Here is a 16331-nt window from a genome sequence, read left to right as displayed (position 1 = left end):
AGTGTGCTTATCCATTCCTCTATTAAAGGACATCTTGGTTGCTATCAATTTTTGGCAATTATGAATAAAGCTGCTATAAAATGTGTGTGTGGGTTTTTGTGTGGCCATAAATTCTCAACTCACTTGGGTAAATACCTAGGTGTATGATTGCTGGACTATGTAGTAAGACTACGTTTAGCTTTGTAAGAAAGTGTCAAACTGTCTTCTAAAGTGGCTGTATCATTTTGAATTACCACCAGCAATGAATGAGAGTTCCTGTTGCTCCACAACCTCATCAGCATTTGGTGTTATCAGAATTTTGTCTTTTAGCCATTCTAATAAGTGTATATGGCATCTCATTGCTGCTTTGCAATTCCCTTTAATTGCAAATCCCAATGTTGTTGAGCATATTTTCATATGCTTGTTTACCATCTATATATCTTCTCTGGTAAGGTGTCTGTTTAGATCTTTTGCCTAGTTTTAAATTTGGTTGTTTTATTCATTATTGTTGAGAAGAGTTCTTTGTAGATTTTGGATACCAGTCCTTTATCAGATAAATACTTTACAAATATTTTCTCCCTGTCTGAGCCTTGCCTTTTCATTTTCTTAGTAGTATCTTACACAGATCATTTTTAATTTAATAAACTATCATATTAATTTTTTTCATGGGTCATGCTTTTGGTGTTGTATATAAAAAGCTGTCACCAAATCAAAACTCACCTCAATTTTTCTCCTATGCTATCTTTTGGAAGTTTTATAATTTTTCATTTTACACTTAGACATAATCCATTTTGCGTTAATTTTTGTGAAAGTTATGAGGTCTCTGTCTAGATGGGTTTTTCTTTTTTTGCATATGCTGTCCAGTTGTTTTAGCATCATTTGTTGAAAATATCTCCCTATATTTTTAGTGTTACACTATTGTGTACATGCTTACAATTATACTTTGCCTTGGTGCAAAGACTTGGAAGCAGCCCCACACCTGGTGCTCAGTGTTCTTATCACCATTCCCAACCTTCCCTTCTGCTGCCAGCATTGCTAAACTCTACCACTCTCTCACCACTCCCTCTCCCTATGTATCTATGTCTCTCTGCTTCTATCCTTTTTGTCTTTCAATTTTCTCATGAATAGGGTCAGGCCATCAAGATTCTCCCTCTTTTCTGGGTAATATCCTGTGGTTGTTTGAGGCTTTGCTAATGGCAAGCATATTCTATTTTCTTAGATTAGAGGCAAATTTTCTTTTTTACTTTCTGATTCAGAGCCATAACAAATAATCTCAGTTGCTAGAGGGCTGATCTCCCAATTATCAAGGTTTTGCTATAGAGTTCCAGTGGTAGAAATCTGTCTTCCAGCAGTGGAAGATGAAGAAGACATGTGCCTTGGGCAGTCTGTATATAATTGTATTGATGTCATGTTCCATCATTTCCTTTATCCAAGTCAATGAGCTTATCTTTGTCAACTGTCTTTAGCTACAGAAATATAACTGGGCTTGCGTTTGAGACTTCTTTTCTGGATTTTTTCGTCTATAGCTAAAAGAAACATATAAAAATCCTTTGAACCATAAGAAAGAGGTAGCTATATTTTAAGAATTCAAAAGACCTTAAAAAATTTTTTTAAGTTTTTTCCTTGAAATTTTATTTCTTTTTAAACTTTTATTTTAAGTTCATGGGTATATGTGCAGGTTTGTTGTATAGGTAAACTTGCGTCATGGGGCTTTGTTGTACGATTATTTCATCACCCAGATTATTTTATCACTCAACTAAGCCTAGTACCCATTAGTTATTTTTCCTGATCCTCTCTCTCCTCCCATCCTCCACCCTCCAGTAGGCCCCAGTGTGTGTTGTTCCCCTCTACGTGTCCATGTGTTCTCATCATTTAGATTCCACTTACAAGTGAGAACATGTGGTATTTGGTTTTCTGTTCCTGTGTTAGTTTGTTAAGGATAATGGCCTCCACTCCATCCATGTCCCCACAAAGGACCTAATCTCATTCTATTTTATGGCTGCATAGTATTCCATGGTGCATATATACCACGTTTTCTTTATCCAATCTATAATTGATGGACATTTAGGTTGATTCCATGTCTTTGCTATTGTGAATGGTGCTGCAGTGAACATATGCATGGAGGTGTCTTTGTAATAGAATGATTTACATTCCTTTGGGCATATACCCAGTAATGTGGTTACTGGGTCAAATGGTATTTCTATTTTGAGGTTCAAAGTACATTTTAAATCTCCCAACCGCTTCCCATTTAACAAAGAAGAAAACTGAGAGTAAGTGATATAAATTACTTGCCCAAAATCATGTACTAGTTTGAAGCATAGCCAGGAACGTAATTCAAGTTCCTAAGGGTATTTCCTCAAGATATTTCTACTAAATCACAAGATGTGCCCACGAGAGCACATCAGCTATGCTTATCAACAACAAAAATAATTTTTAAATATCATATCATATTTTCACAGTCACGTCTTTTGATCATGCAATTTAAGACTATGTCTGACTCCCTTACAATTACTGAAAACTGAAACGAGATTTTTTATTATCGTTTTCCCCCAATGAATTGTCCAGCCATCTGTTTGTGTACCAGGCAAGCTGGGTTGATACTAAGTAAAACTGTCAAGTTGTCAAATTTTCTTCAGTGTTTAAAAGAGCCACAGCCTCCCATGAACCATGATCTTACTCTGACTCCCTGTGGATCCCAAGGGGTAAGCTTTAGGGGTGTGTGTGTGTGTGTGTGTTTTATTTTCATCAATGCTGGGTTCCTTCTTTGTGTCAGGAACAGGACATCTTGGAGACCCGAGCAGTTGGCCTGTCTGTGACTTCAGGGAAGTGTTATTCCCGAGAACTGGTATTTCTGGGTCCCCACTAAGCAGCCACGAAGATAAGCCATGACAAACAGGACTAACTGATTGTTTCTGTCCCTCTAGATTTAACTGCCCTTTTGTGAACAAAGTGACTCACACCTATCTTCAATAACCCCCTACCTAGAGCCTATGTTATGGGCCAAAAAGTTAACACTTGAGTGTCCACGGTTGTATTTTCTTCTTTTCTCCTACATTCTAAAAAATACCCTGTATTTGCCTGGCCTTTCTCTCCATACCAGCTTTACCAGGGAGGAAGAATTATAGCTTTCTAAGAATCAGACAATGTTTATCTGGTTAACAAAGGGATAAACATTGGAGGATAAGGAGAGAGACAAACAGTGGTGAGATCTAGGTGTGCAATGAAGATTTGGGGAGGTTTGTAGACAGGGAGACTCTAAAATTGCTGTGAGGTGTGAGTGACATGGACAGAAAAGGAAAGAGGACACAGGTTCATGCAGGGGTCTTAGCTACAAACAACAGAAATCAACTGGCAAATATAAGCAGAAAAAGAATTCATTAAAAAGATACCCAGTAGCTCACAAACATAAGTTACTGGGCTCAGACAACATTTGGGGACCAAGGGAGACTATGCTGCAGGAAATTATAGCAGCAGTCATGCCACAGGAATGGTTTGCTTGGGGTTGTTCCCCCACACCACTGCCTACACTGCCACTACATATGGTCACCCTGGACCCTGCTGCTATGGACCCTATTGATATTACCATTGCCAGTGAACTCGAAACTCTGTCTTCATTTTTGTGTCATTTACTCACAATTGAATGTACCAAATGGGCATATCCATCTACCCAAGCACAGGAGGTCCTGTATCCGGCCCCTTTGACATCCATAGGCAGCCTTGCGTCCCACAAAACTCACACAGTGGGGTGGAGGAGGAGTGGTTCCTCCAGAACATGCAAGGGTTTTGGATGCTTGGTAACCCCAAACCAATCCCACCAAACGTCTTCGTAGAGGGAGCTGAAGCTGGGGCATTTGTTAACAGCTTCCTGGGCCCAGACATAGGCAGGGACCAAGATGTGACAGGGGGAAAAGCTGGGGTGCTGCTGCCATCTACCTTCATCCATCAAAAGACGAACATCTCCTCTGAGTATCAGAGTGAATTCAAGTGGTATAGATCATCTCTACCACAATGTTCTTTCCACGATTAGAAATGGTTTTCTCTCTTAAACATGGCCTTACCTGAAGCCTCTTCTGCTTGTCTCAAGAAGTTGTCTTTGAAGAGGAAGATGTTTGCAGATGATTGGTTTTGCTCATTTAGAAAGCAGTTTCCTTTAGGTAATACTTATATCCTGACAAACACGTATTTAAAGTTATAAATGGCGCCAGTCTGGCAATAAATTCTATTACGAAAATAAAAGGCTGGTAAGTGTCAGATCACAACTCTTACAATCATAACAATAATTTTCTACTACTTTTCCATCTTCAGAGCATTAATTAAGTAGGCCCCAGAATAGTTCTAGAAGATACTTGCCCGCAATGTATAGAAATAAAATCCAGGGCATGGATACTTGAGATCTGTCTCAAACCAGAAAAATAATTATTTTTCCTTTTCCAATCCCCTCACAGGAGTATGAGACCTAGCAAGAAGTAGAAAGAGACAGGAAAGATAAAGAGGAAAAAAGAAATCATGCATAGCAGATGAGCATACTCAGATACCCACGAGGAGGCTGAACCAACCCAGGCTGTTGGCTACCTCCCAGGAGCCAAGCCTCGGGATGTCTAAAGCCAGAGGGATGTCAGTGGGACTGAAAAACCAATGAAGCCGGCGCGGTGGCTCACGCCTGTAATCCCAGCACTTTGGGAGGCTGAGGTGGGTGGATCACCTGAGCCCAGGAGTTCAAGACCAACCTGGCCAACATGGTGAAACACCATCTCTACTAAAAATACAAAAAATTAGCCGGGCATAGTGGTGCATGCCTATAACCCCAGCTACTTGGGAGGTTGAGACAGGAGAATCGCTTGAACCCGGGAGGCAGAGGTTGTAGTGAGCTGAGATCGTGCCATTGAACTCCAGCCTGGCAACAAGAGTGAAACTCCATCTCAAAGAAAAAAAAAAAAAAAAGCAAGCAAACCAATGCAAAAACTGAGGAACCTGGAGAGACGGAAAATGATTTAGCTCTTGGAGTGAGAGGCAAAGGTTGCCCAGAATCTGTTAGATTCTTCAGGACATAGTATCTTCACACCAGTTTCCATGAAAAATATCCAGGACAGTATTTCCCAAAGTATGTTCCAGGGAACAACTGCTCTTTCGGATAGTCTCACTATTTATTGCGTGTTAAAAGGGTCCCAAGTGTAAGGGAGCTTAATCATGTTTTGAATGCCCAATCTGAACCCCATTTGATATGGTTTGACTGTGTCTCCATCCAAATCTCATCTTGAATTGTAGCTCCCGTATCCCCATGTGTCATGGGAGGGGACCGGTGGGAGGTGACTGAATCATGGGGATGGGTATTTCCCATGCTGTTCTCATGATGGTGAATACGTCTCACAAGATCTAATGGCTTTATAAAGAGCAGTTCCCTGTACACGCTCTCTTGCCTGCCGCCATGCAAGATATGCCTTTGCTCCTCTTTGCCTTCTGCCATGATTGTGAGGCCTCCCCAGCCATGTGGAACTGTGAGTCCATTAAACCTCTTTTTCTTTATAAATTACCCAGTCTTGGGTATTTCTTCACAGCAGTATGAAAATGGACTAATACATCATTCTTATGTGTTTGGCGGAAATTCTCCATTTCATGAGTATTAACTAGAGGTAGAACCCCTTTCATGACAGAAGATCAACACCAAGCACTTCCTTTCTCATCCCCCCTCTTATTTTTACCCCCCACCAAGCTCAGGCATGGGCATGCAGCCAAGCTGCTACCAATCAGATCTGCTTTCCCTAGACTTTGACTTGGGAACCAACGATACAGGAAAGCAGCTGTTCAGCAGCAACAGAGGCAACACTAAGTTTCCAGGGATGAGCATGGCAACACGGTGGCACTAAAACCTTCCAAAGGCTTTCTTTTGTCCTTAGAATAAAGCCCCAACTGCCCCAATACGACTTATAACACTCTTTGGGATTATAATAGCCCTTCATGCACCTCATGCTCCAGCCAAACTCATTTTCTCTTAATTCTTCAAATATGCTTCTCTTACCATCTGTCTTCTCCTTCCTTATGTCTACTACACTGTAGCCTTTGTTTGGAAACTTATCTTGCTCTGCCCTCCCCCTCCTTTTCTGGTTAATTCCTACTCATCCTTTAGGAAAATATTCCCCCCAAAATCTATGTCATGCAATCCCACAGGAACTTGAATGTCAATATAATGGCTTGTTCACTGGCATCCTGTTCGCAAACCTCTGATGTCAAAGAGAAAAGTGCTACGTCTACACTGCTTATTAATGTATCTCCTGTGTCCAGAACAATGCTTCTCACAGGATAGGGAGTCAAACATTTATTGATTGAACAAAGTTCATCAGAAAGTAGCCAGAATCTGACTGTGCATTTTTCTGTATTCTTAGCCTGCCAATGATTATCCTTCTCTTCAATGTTTTTCTGTGTTTGTATTGAATTGAACATTTTAATGTAAAATCTAGATTATAAACCAAAGGATGAAGGCTTATATGGCCATATTTATTCTAGATTATTGTTAGGCATAATGAAATTGGTGAGATGAGGTCTGGAAACTGCCTCTTTCTAGAAAAGTGCTCTGAGTACAAAATGTCGAGAATTTAAAAGTGTGGGGAATAAATAGCTCCCAAGGAATAAACTATACTTTTCAATGAGATGGAATTCACTGGAATGAGCTCTTCCAGGCTAGCTGGAAGCCAGGCTGTGGAAAGCAATTAATATCCTACATGAGATGGACTATATAATCTCTTTTTTTTTTTTTTTCTGCCAGAGGTGATTGAGCTTATAGGTGTGTCTCCACACATAGGAAACAGACAGTCAATAACTGACTGACCAACGAGTGGATGGGAATGGAAACAGCTCTGCCTCCTGCACTCCCCGGTGCTCTTTGAAGTCACAAAACACAGCCCCACATCATTCACCATTTGATGGATGAAACTGCCCAGGGAGATAGGTAGTCTGGTATTACAGTCCCCATTCTACAATTGAAGAAACCGAAGGCCAGATAATTTAAGTGATTTGTCCAAGGCCACCCAGCTAGTAGGTGTTAGTGTCAGAAATAAAATCTAGTTCTACATATCTTTCTTTATTATGCTGTAAGTGTACAGAAGATAGTTTTAAAGGCTGAATCAGACTTAAGGAATCTTAAACAGTCACATCAATAACTATAGAAATTATTTTAATGCTTATCTTTTTTAAAAAGTATAACTTGTGATGGAAGTAGCTCAACTCTCTGCAGTAGTTATGAAAAGCTTGGGATGAAATGCTCCATGTAATGAGAATTACTAGCTTCTGATAAGAAAGGGATTCAGGACTGCAGGTCTGCTTTGCTCAGGGGCAGCTGTTTTTATACAACGGTCACTGGACTCTCCCAGCAGTCCCATCTTCACTCGGCCAGCTGTGACTGGCAATCCCATGAAGAGTCTTGGCAGCGTTAAAAAGTAAACTGAAGCACAATACGAATTTAAAGAGAGTATTTGAGCAAACAGAGATCCATCAATCAGGCAGCTCCAAACCAAAGTGGTTTCCTGGGCTCGACCAAGGGAACACAAGAAGGCTTTAATAGGGTGAAAATAGAAATGAAGAAAAGAAAATATTTTATTAGTTACAGTTACACAACTGCCTTACTTGGTTTATCCTGCTGGAAAGTTCCTAGTTACAGAACTGTAAGTTAGTCTGTGGCTTCTGATTGGTATGCCCTAAGTTTTTTTTTTTTTTTTGTTTTTGTTTTTGTTTTTGTTTTTGAAATAGAGTCTGGCTCTGTTACCCAGGCTGGAGTGCAGTGGCACGATCTCGCCTCACTGCAATCTCCGCCTCCTGGGTTCAAGCCATTCTCCTGTCTCAGCCTTCCAAGTAGCTGGGACTACAGGTGCTCACCACCACGCCCAGCTAATTTTTATATTTTTACTAGAGGCGGGTTTCACCACATTGGTCAGGCTGGTCTCGAACTCTTGACCTCAGGTGATCCACCCACCTCCTCCCAAAGTGCTGGGATTACAGGCAGGAGCCACAGTGCCCATCATCTCAGCTTATGTTTGCAAGTCAAGCAAAGTTTAGGACATTTATGAGGCCTAACTGGCTTTGTCTGCTCAGGAATTCTTCAGGTCTGGCCTCCATGTTAATTTACTTTAACAGCAAGTAAGTAAAAGCTGAAGATAAGATGACAGTAAGGGAAAGGTAGAGATTTGGAGAATGAGTTGCTTTAAAATCCTACAAACCTAGTGTTATGGGTTGATTTGTTGTCCCAAAAATATATGTTGAGGTCCTAACCCCTAGAATCTATGAATGTGACCTTATTTGGAAGTATCATCTTTGCAGATGTGACCCAGTTAAGATGAGGTCATTAGGGCCCCAATCCAATGACTGAAATACTTATAAGAAGAGGGAAATTTGGACACACACACACACAGAGAGAACAGCATGTGAAGACAGAGACACACAGGGGGACTGTCATGTAACAACAGAGGCAGAGAAGGGAGTGATTAGCAAACAGTGATTCACACACTAAGGAATGCCAAGGGTTCACAGACATCACCAGAAGGCAGGAAGAGGCAAGGAAGGTTTCTATCCAGAGGAAGGTCTCAGAGGGAGCATGGCCCAGCTAACACCTTCATTCCAGACTTCTAGTCTGAAGAACTGTGAAAGAATAACTTTCTGTTGTTTCAAGCCACCTACTTTGTGGTACCTGGTTACGGCATCCTAGGAAGCTAACCTGATGACACAGAATCAAGCCTTGCACATTACTGTTCAATGTAATACCAACTTCACCTGGGTCCCCTGGCTATATTTCTTTTCCAGGGCCAAGAAATGGAGACATGAGCTATGTGAATGAGGTCAGAGACAATGCAAAGTTCTGCCACTGGCTGAGACCTAAAGAGAGGCAGTTAGTGCTTCTTCAGCACCACATCCTGAAATAGAGTTTCCACTTGCATATGAGAGACAGAAAGAGAGAGAGACAGACAGACGGGGGGGTGGGGGGATCTGATCTATGAAGTCAGCATAAGCAAGCCAAACACTAGAGTAAGCGTACACCACGGCAAATGAGCCAGGAGAGCAATGAGAGTACATTTTGGGTTCTGCCACACCTGTGCATAACAAGGAGCCTTTATAAAATGAGGGTTGTCGCTCAGAAGTGGGCAAACACAAAGGCCAGCACATCACGGCTTCTTTTTTATTAGTAGTAGGAAACATTCTAGACATAAAACAAGTATAGAAAATAATGTAACAAGCACATATGTGCCTCACACTCTGCTTAAGAAATAAAAGGATAATATATTTCCTGTTTTTCCTCACCCTCATCCTCTTCCTCCATCCCTAAAAGTGACCATTTTGGGGAGACAGTCCTTCATAGGTTCTCTTGATTTCTGCACATCTTACAGGAAGGCACCAACTGAAGCTTTTAAAATACTATCATTTCAAGCATATTTGCATAGCAAACAGCCTCAGAAAGCAAATGATATCTCCCTGTGGACTAAAGGAAAGACAGACTTACTGTCTGTTATAAAAAACTTGGGTTTTCTAAGCTCAGGGTTCCTCTCCTGTAGTGCAACCCCCTGCATGTAGGTAGGTATCCATCTGGACCCATCTGTGTCACCTTCATAGTACTGGGGGACCAGAAGAAGTGAAGCTAGTGCTGCTTACCCTGACAAGAGTCAGCAAATTATTTGTTTCCAACCCAGGAGATGTTCTTCTCCCAGTATCGATGACACTGTGGCAAAGGGGTAAAGTCTCAGATCCTTCTAAATTCTTGAAATCCATTATTTTAAATGTGATGTTTATCATTTCTGAGTATATACATTTTACTGAAGATGTACAAATAAAAATGTTGTATTGTTTTCCTTGTTTACAAAGTTAAATAAATGAGAAAATTAAGTATGTTTCCTTCAGCAACCTGCTTCTTCTCTCAATTTATCTTCTTGAGATTTATCCATACTGATCCATATTTCAGTTCATTTGCTTTTAACCACTGTATAGCATTTCATTGCATGAATATAATTTATCTCTTCATACTCCTATTATTTAGTTTATTTGGTTGTCATTTAGGTTGTTTCCAAATTTTATTGCTGCAACCAATGCTTGCAGTGAACATTCTTGTTTATGACTCCTTGTGCATATGTAAGAATTTTCTTGTGCCTAAACGTAGTCATGGAAATGCTTAGATGTAATGCGAACTCATCTTCAACTGTAGTAGATATTGGCAACTGACTGAAGTCATTGCACCAAATAACATTTTCATTCGCAATATGCAAATTTCTATTTCTCTACATGTTGCAAACATGGTATTGTCAGTACTTGGGAGGCTTTACCTTTCTGATGAGTGTAAGTGCTGAACATCTTTTCACAGGTTCTTTGGTCATTCTTTTTATTATTTTTTTTTAATATTTTTTGAGACAGGGTTTTCACTCCCGTTGCCCAGGCTGCAGTGTAGTGGCCTGATCTTGATTCACTGCAACCTCTGCATCCTGTGCTCAAACAATGCTCCTGCATCAGCCTTCTGAGTGGCTGGGACTACAGGAGCACGCCACTGCACCCAGCTAATTTTTGTATTTTTTTAATAGAGACAGGGGTTTCACCATGTTGCTTAGGCTGGTCTCGAACTCCTGAGCTCCAGGGATCCACACAACTCAGCCTCCCAAAGTGCTGGGATTACAGGCATGAGTCACCACGCCTGGTCTGGTCATTCTTTTCAGTTGTTGTTTATATCCTTAACCCACTTTTTCCATTGGTGGTTGTTTTTTTCTTATGAGTTTTAAGGTCCTTATATATTCAAGACACTGATATTTTGCCTGTTTTATATGTACAAACATCCCTAGTCTGTGGCTTGTCTCTTCCCCTCCTGTGTGGTGTTTATATAGCTTCTTCATTTCATAGTAGAATAATAGATGATACAGAGTTGGGTACAGCGGAGCCAGGGATTCAAAATAGTGATGGCAGCATCTTCTGACCAAACATTGCGTGGAGATTGGAACACAGGCTTGGGTTCTGGTCATGATTCTTCCATCGCTGAGTATCCTTGGAGAGGTGCCATCATGTCTATCTCAGGCTCCTCCTCTGTACATTGGAGTAGATGGTCTTCCTAAGCGCCTTCCCAGATGTAAGGTTTTCCAACACTGAGTGAAGGTCTTATGCATCAAGCAGGCAATGGCAGGACCTATGTGGAAGAGCCCAACTTGTAGGAAGCCTGTGCTGCTTTCCTGACTCCCCTTGGGGTAATCACGTTGTCCTCTGTGTACCCACAGTACTTGCTCACATTGCTACCATCATACTAATCACATTATGCAGTTATTGGTGCCTTTTCCATTTGTCTTTCTGACTAGATTGTAAGTCTCCTCGAGAGCACGGTTGCCTTTAGAATATCCCCAGCACCCCCCATAGCTCCTGACTCAGGGCAAATCCTCAGTAAATGTTTGATGGATGAGAGTGGGAGCATGGGAAAGACAGGAGGGAGGGAGGGAAGAGGAGCCTGCAGAGGTACACTCAGCGAACACAACCAAACACAGCGCAGTTACTCAAGCAGTTAAACATCTGAAAAAAGGACCATCAGCAGATACTGTTGTAGCTCTTTTATAAGTGGAGTCAGTTTTTCAAGATCATACAGGAAAACAGTGGTGTACTAAATAATGGAAACCAATAATCTCTGATTCTTAATCTAATATTCCAAATAATATAGGCTGCAGTCTCATTATTTTAGCAAAAATAAACTAGATTTTTGAATTGAATTCATTTCCATTCTTTTATGCAACAGAAATATATTCCTTATAATTTTGAACCTTTCCCTACTGACATGCTGAAAGATTCAAAGGAGAGTCTCTAAGCTTTAAGACCTTTCATAACTGTGATCTATATAATATCAGAGATGGAAGTACTTCAATCATTCTCTCTTAGCTAGCTATAATTCAATTTCCTGCTTGTAGTAAACACAGAAAGCAAACCAGATTTATGCAATAAAAGTGCTCTTGTTGTCATGACAACAGGAAAAAGCAACAAGAGGAAAAATCTTAGCTCTTAGGAATGGCCTTTCACAAGGTGTCAGCGCCCATTAAGCATGGTCAATACCCTGTCCTTCATTTAGTTTTGCCTTTACACAGCTTTCTTTGCTGCTGCAAATGTAATCCAATTTTCTCAGCTGCATATTAGCCTCAGGAAAGGCAAAGCAAATTTTGATCAGGGCTCTTTATCCTTTCCTGGGGGTAATCCACTATCTGTTCATCTTGGAAAAACTGCTCAATGTCTTCTAGCTCCTACTCTAACGTATTTTTGGCAATTTATTATGCCAGTATCTCTGAGTTTGTTTTTATTATGACTAGGAAGAACATCATTAAATAATAAAAAGGTTAAGTGGATTGCAAAAGCCAGGCCAGGAATAAAATGAGGGTGTGGAAATGAACAGTGAAGTGGGATAATCATGGCAGTGATACATCTGTTCTGCCAGTCCAGTGTCAGCCTCAACAAACACCAGCTTCCAGATCAGCTCTAACATTGGTGACCTCATGGATGTACATCTCAGAACAATGGGCAGTTGGCGAGTTACTGACAAATGGAGTTATCCATTAGATGGTTTCTTTGGAACAATCCTTTCCAAAGTCTAGTCCCCACCCATGTACATCAGAATCCCCCAGCAGCTTGCTAAAAATTTATGTTTTTAAGTTCTATTCTTGATCTGCCAAGTCAGAAATGCTGGGGGTTGACTTGAGGGATTTGCTTTGCTAAAACGCACACTAAAATTTGAAAATCTTTGCCTTAGATCAAAGTGTGAAAAAAAAGATTGAGGGAAATCCCATCTGACATTAAGTACTTAAGAAGGGAGGAGGAGGTTGCATCTTAGGTGAAAAAAGGGAGGCAGACAAGTTCTTTAGGTTTTATCTCAGTTCTGACTGCTATAGCTTTTAAGCCGGACCAAAGTGTGCTCTAAAAACACATGCTATATAATGCTGGTGAGTGTCTCTATTACAGCCTCAAAAGTGAGCCTGCTTCTAAGCTGATGCACTCTGCCAGGCACTAAGGATGCCAAAGATGAAGTTTGCAGCTTCCTAGAAGAGCCAGGCAGGTAAACTAGTAGTTTAAATATCATGTGGTCCACAATGAGATGCAATTTTACACCCACTAGGATGGCTATATTAAAAAAAAAAAGGTAGTGACAAGTGTTGGCAAGGATGTAGAGAAACTAGAGCCCTTATATATTGCTTGCTAGGTAAATCACTGGAATGTAAAATGATGTACCTCTTTGGAAAACATTTTGGCAGTTCCACAAAAAGTGAAACATAGAGTTACTGTGTCTCCCAGCAATTCTACTCATAGGCATACGCCCAAAAGAATGGAAAATATATGTTCATACAAAAATTTGTATACAAATGTTCACAGAAACATTGTTTATAACAGCTAAAAAGTGAAAACAACCCAAATGTCCATCAGCTGAAGAATGGATAAACAGGATGTGGTATGTGCATGCAATGGAATATTATTTAGTAATAAAAAGGAATGAAGTACTGATACATGCTACAACATGAATAACCTTAAAAACAGTATGCTAAGGAAATAAGCCAGATACAGAAGGACACGTTGTTCCATTTATTTGAAATATAGGTAAATCCATAAAGACAGAAATTAGGTTAGTGGTTGCCAGGGATTGGGGGAAGGAAGGAATGAGGAGTGACTGCTAATGAGCACAGGTTTCTTTTTGGGGTGAGAAAAATATTAGAATTAGAGAATGGTGATGGTTGCACAACTTGGTGAATATATTAAAAACTACTGAATTGTGCACTTAAAAAAATGAATTGTGTGATGTATGAATTATATTTCAATTTAAGTGATAAAAGAAATGACGAAGAAAAATAATAAAGTTGACTACATTTTAAGGATGCTATATGTGGTAGAGATACCATATAGAGGTAATCAGAGGCCACACAGCACACCCACAAAAGGGAGGGACACCACTTATTTGGTAGGGTAGGAAAATGTTAGGGAAGACTTCCTAAAGGAAGACTTTAAGAATGAGGAAGATATCCAAGGCCAGTCAACACTGGGGACATAACCTTTTTGAGAAACAGTAATTGGACATGACAAGACAGTGGAGGTGTTGGTAGGCAAAGAAACTAGAGACGAAGGCATGGAAGACATCAAGAAGAGGTTTGAGGGATTCAAATCTGTGGAGAAAGGGTGAACTTTTAAGTAAGTGATGTTGGAATGACTGGAGAACTGTATGAAACAAAGATAAAATTGCAATCACTCCTTATACTACATGCAAGTATTGATTGCAAAGGGATTAGAGGTTTAAATAATTTTTTAGGATGAAACCATGAAATACTAAAAGAAAGTATGAGCAAATTCTTCAGTAACCGGGAACTGAAATTCTTCAGTAACAAGGAAGTCAATGAAAACTTCCTTGACTATGACTCAAAATTGACGAAAAAGATTGAGAAATTTGACAACTTGAATCTAACGACGCCTCTAGATCTAACAACCAGTTTGCAGGAAATACAGGAGATCAATAAAACCTGTTCAATGACACTGCAGGGTGCAATCCACAAAATCCGGAACATGGGTTCTTCTACAGATTTGTAATGCTGTTTTGTGAGCTGCTTTCTTTAACAAACAAGTGTCCCCAAAAAGGAGAGAGGGGTACCCTTGACATTAAAAGAGACTCAAAAGACGTATGAACCAACTACAACGTACGGGTCTTGTTTGTGCCCAATTTTTTTTAACTGGAAAAAAATTTTGAAACAATTGAAAAAATTCAAACACTATGTGGATGTTAGTAATTGTTAGGATTATTAATTTTATCAAGTGGGATAATGGTGTTGTATTTAAGTTCAAAAGAGAAAGCTTCGTGTCTTAGAGATATAGACTGAACTGTGGTGCGGATAAATGATGCGGTCTTTGGTGTGTACCTCTTTCTTTCTTTCTTTTTTTTTTTTTTTTGAGACAGAGTTTCACTCTTTGTTGCCCAGGCTGGAATGCAATGGCACAATCTTGGCTCACTGAAACCTCTGCCTCCTGGGTTCAAGTGATTCTCCTGCCTCAGCCTCCCGAGTAGCTGGGATTACAGGCATGCGCCACCACGTCCGGCTAATTTTGTATTTTTAGTAGAGACTGGGTTTCTCCATGTTGGTCAGGCTGGTCTCAAACTCCCAACCTCAGGTGATCCACCCGCCTCGGCCTGCCAAAGTGTTGGGATTACAGGCGTGAGCCACCGCGCCCGGCATGGTGTGTACTTTCAAATAATCCAGTGGTGGGGGTCTATGGGAAATAGGAGGTATAAATGAAATAAAATACATTTGTTAGTAATTATTAAAACTGGATGATAAGTATATGAGCACTCATTATAGTATTCTTGTTACTTTGGGGTAAATCCAAAAATTCTTCAGAGCCACTGAAGGCCTTTTCAACAGGGGAATGAGGAATGACAGATGAAACTGCCCTTCTAGCAAGTGCAGCCCTGGAGTCGGAAGATTAGATAGGGGCTGCCAAGGAGGGTCACTGTGATGCAGGACTGAGCTATGAGAGTGTCACTGGGGGTGGAGGGGAGGATCTGGGTGTGAATGGTATTAAGGACATAGAATCAAAGGAACTAAAGAAGCAGGAATCAAGGATGAATCTCCAGTTTCAGGCTTAGATGAATGGCTGCACGGTGGGGCCATTCAACAATCAAAGGAATTCAGAAGAAATTAAAGTTAAGAGTGAAGGGAGTGATCGATTCCATTTCAGATGCTTTGAGTGTGAGGTGCCTGTGGAAGATTCAGAGCTTAAGAAAGAGGTCTCGCTAGAGATATGGTGGCAATTTTCAGCTGCAGCATAATTTCCATGGAAACATGTAGAGTGTAGGCACAAGAAAACTCTCCCTTCAGGGCAAGCACTTCCTATCAAATTAGTAAGTTACTCTTGGGCTATTTTAACATTTAAAAAGCAATGCAGTGGCTTAAGGAGAATGATATGAGAACCAAATGGCAGTATATGACATCTATGCTATTCTGTTTCCTCCTAATTTCCATTTTGAATTTGCGATAGATCATTAGGGCTTAATTGCAGGATTTTCTTGTTTCATTTTCTTTCTTCCAATAAAGAAATTTTCAAGAGAATACTAAGGCATCAGAAAAACAAAATCTCATGTGGAAGATTAAATTTTGTTGTTGTTGTTTTCACCCTATCTCTCTTCTATTTTGTTCTGTTCCATGTTGCCTATGGTATTACAAAAATTGAAAGAAGGCCAGGTGTGGTGGCTCACACCCATAATCCCAGCACTTTGGGAGGCTGAGGTAGGCAGATCACTTGAGGTCAGGAGTTCGAGACCAGCCTGGCCAACATGGTGAAAGCCTGTATCTACTAAAAATACAAAAATTAGCCGGGCATGGTGGTGCACACCTGTA

General features: G+C 40.4%; 1 protein-coding gene across 3 annotated transcripts in view; it reads left to right on the top strand.

Moving 5' to 3' along the window:
• Nucleotides 1–16331, top strand: part of SIDT1 (SID1 transmembrane family member 1) — a 97459-nt gene that overhangs the window by 11974 nt on the left and 69154 nt on the right. The gene's annotated exons all lie outside the window — the stretch shown is intronic.

The sequence above is a fragment of the Trachypithecus francoisi genome, unplaced genomic scaffold (genome assembly GCF_009764315.1).
Source record: "Trachypithecus francoisi isolate TF-2019V2 unplaced genomic scaffold, Tfra_2.0 Lachesis_group0, whole genome shotgun sequence".
Classification (NCBI taxonomy): domain Eukaryota; kingdom Metazoa; phylum Chordata; class Mammalia; order Primates; family Cercopithecidae; genus Trachypithecus; species Trachypithecus francoisi.
This window is presented reverse-complemented; position numbering and strand designations above follow the sequence as displayed.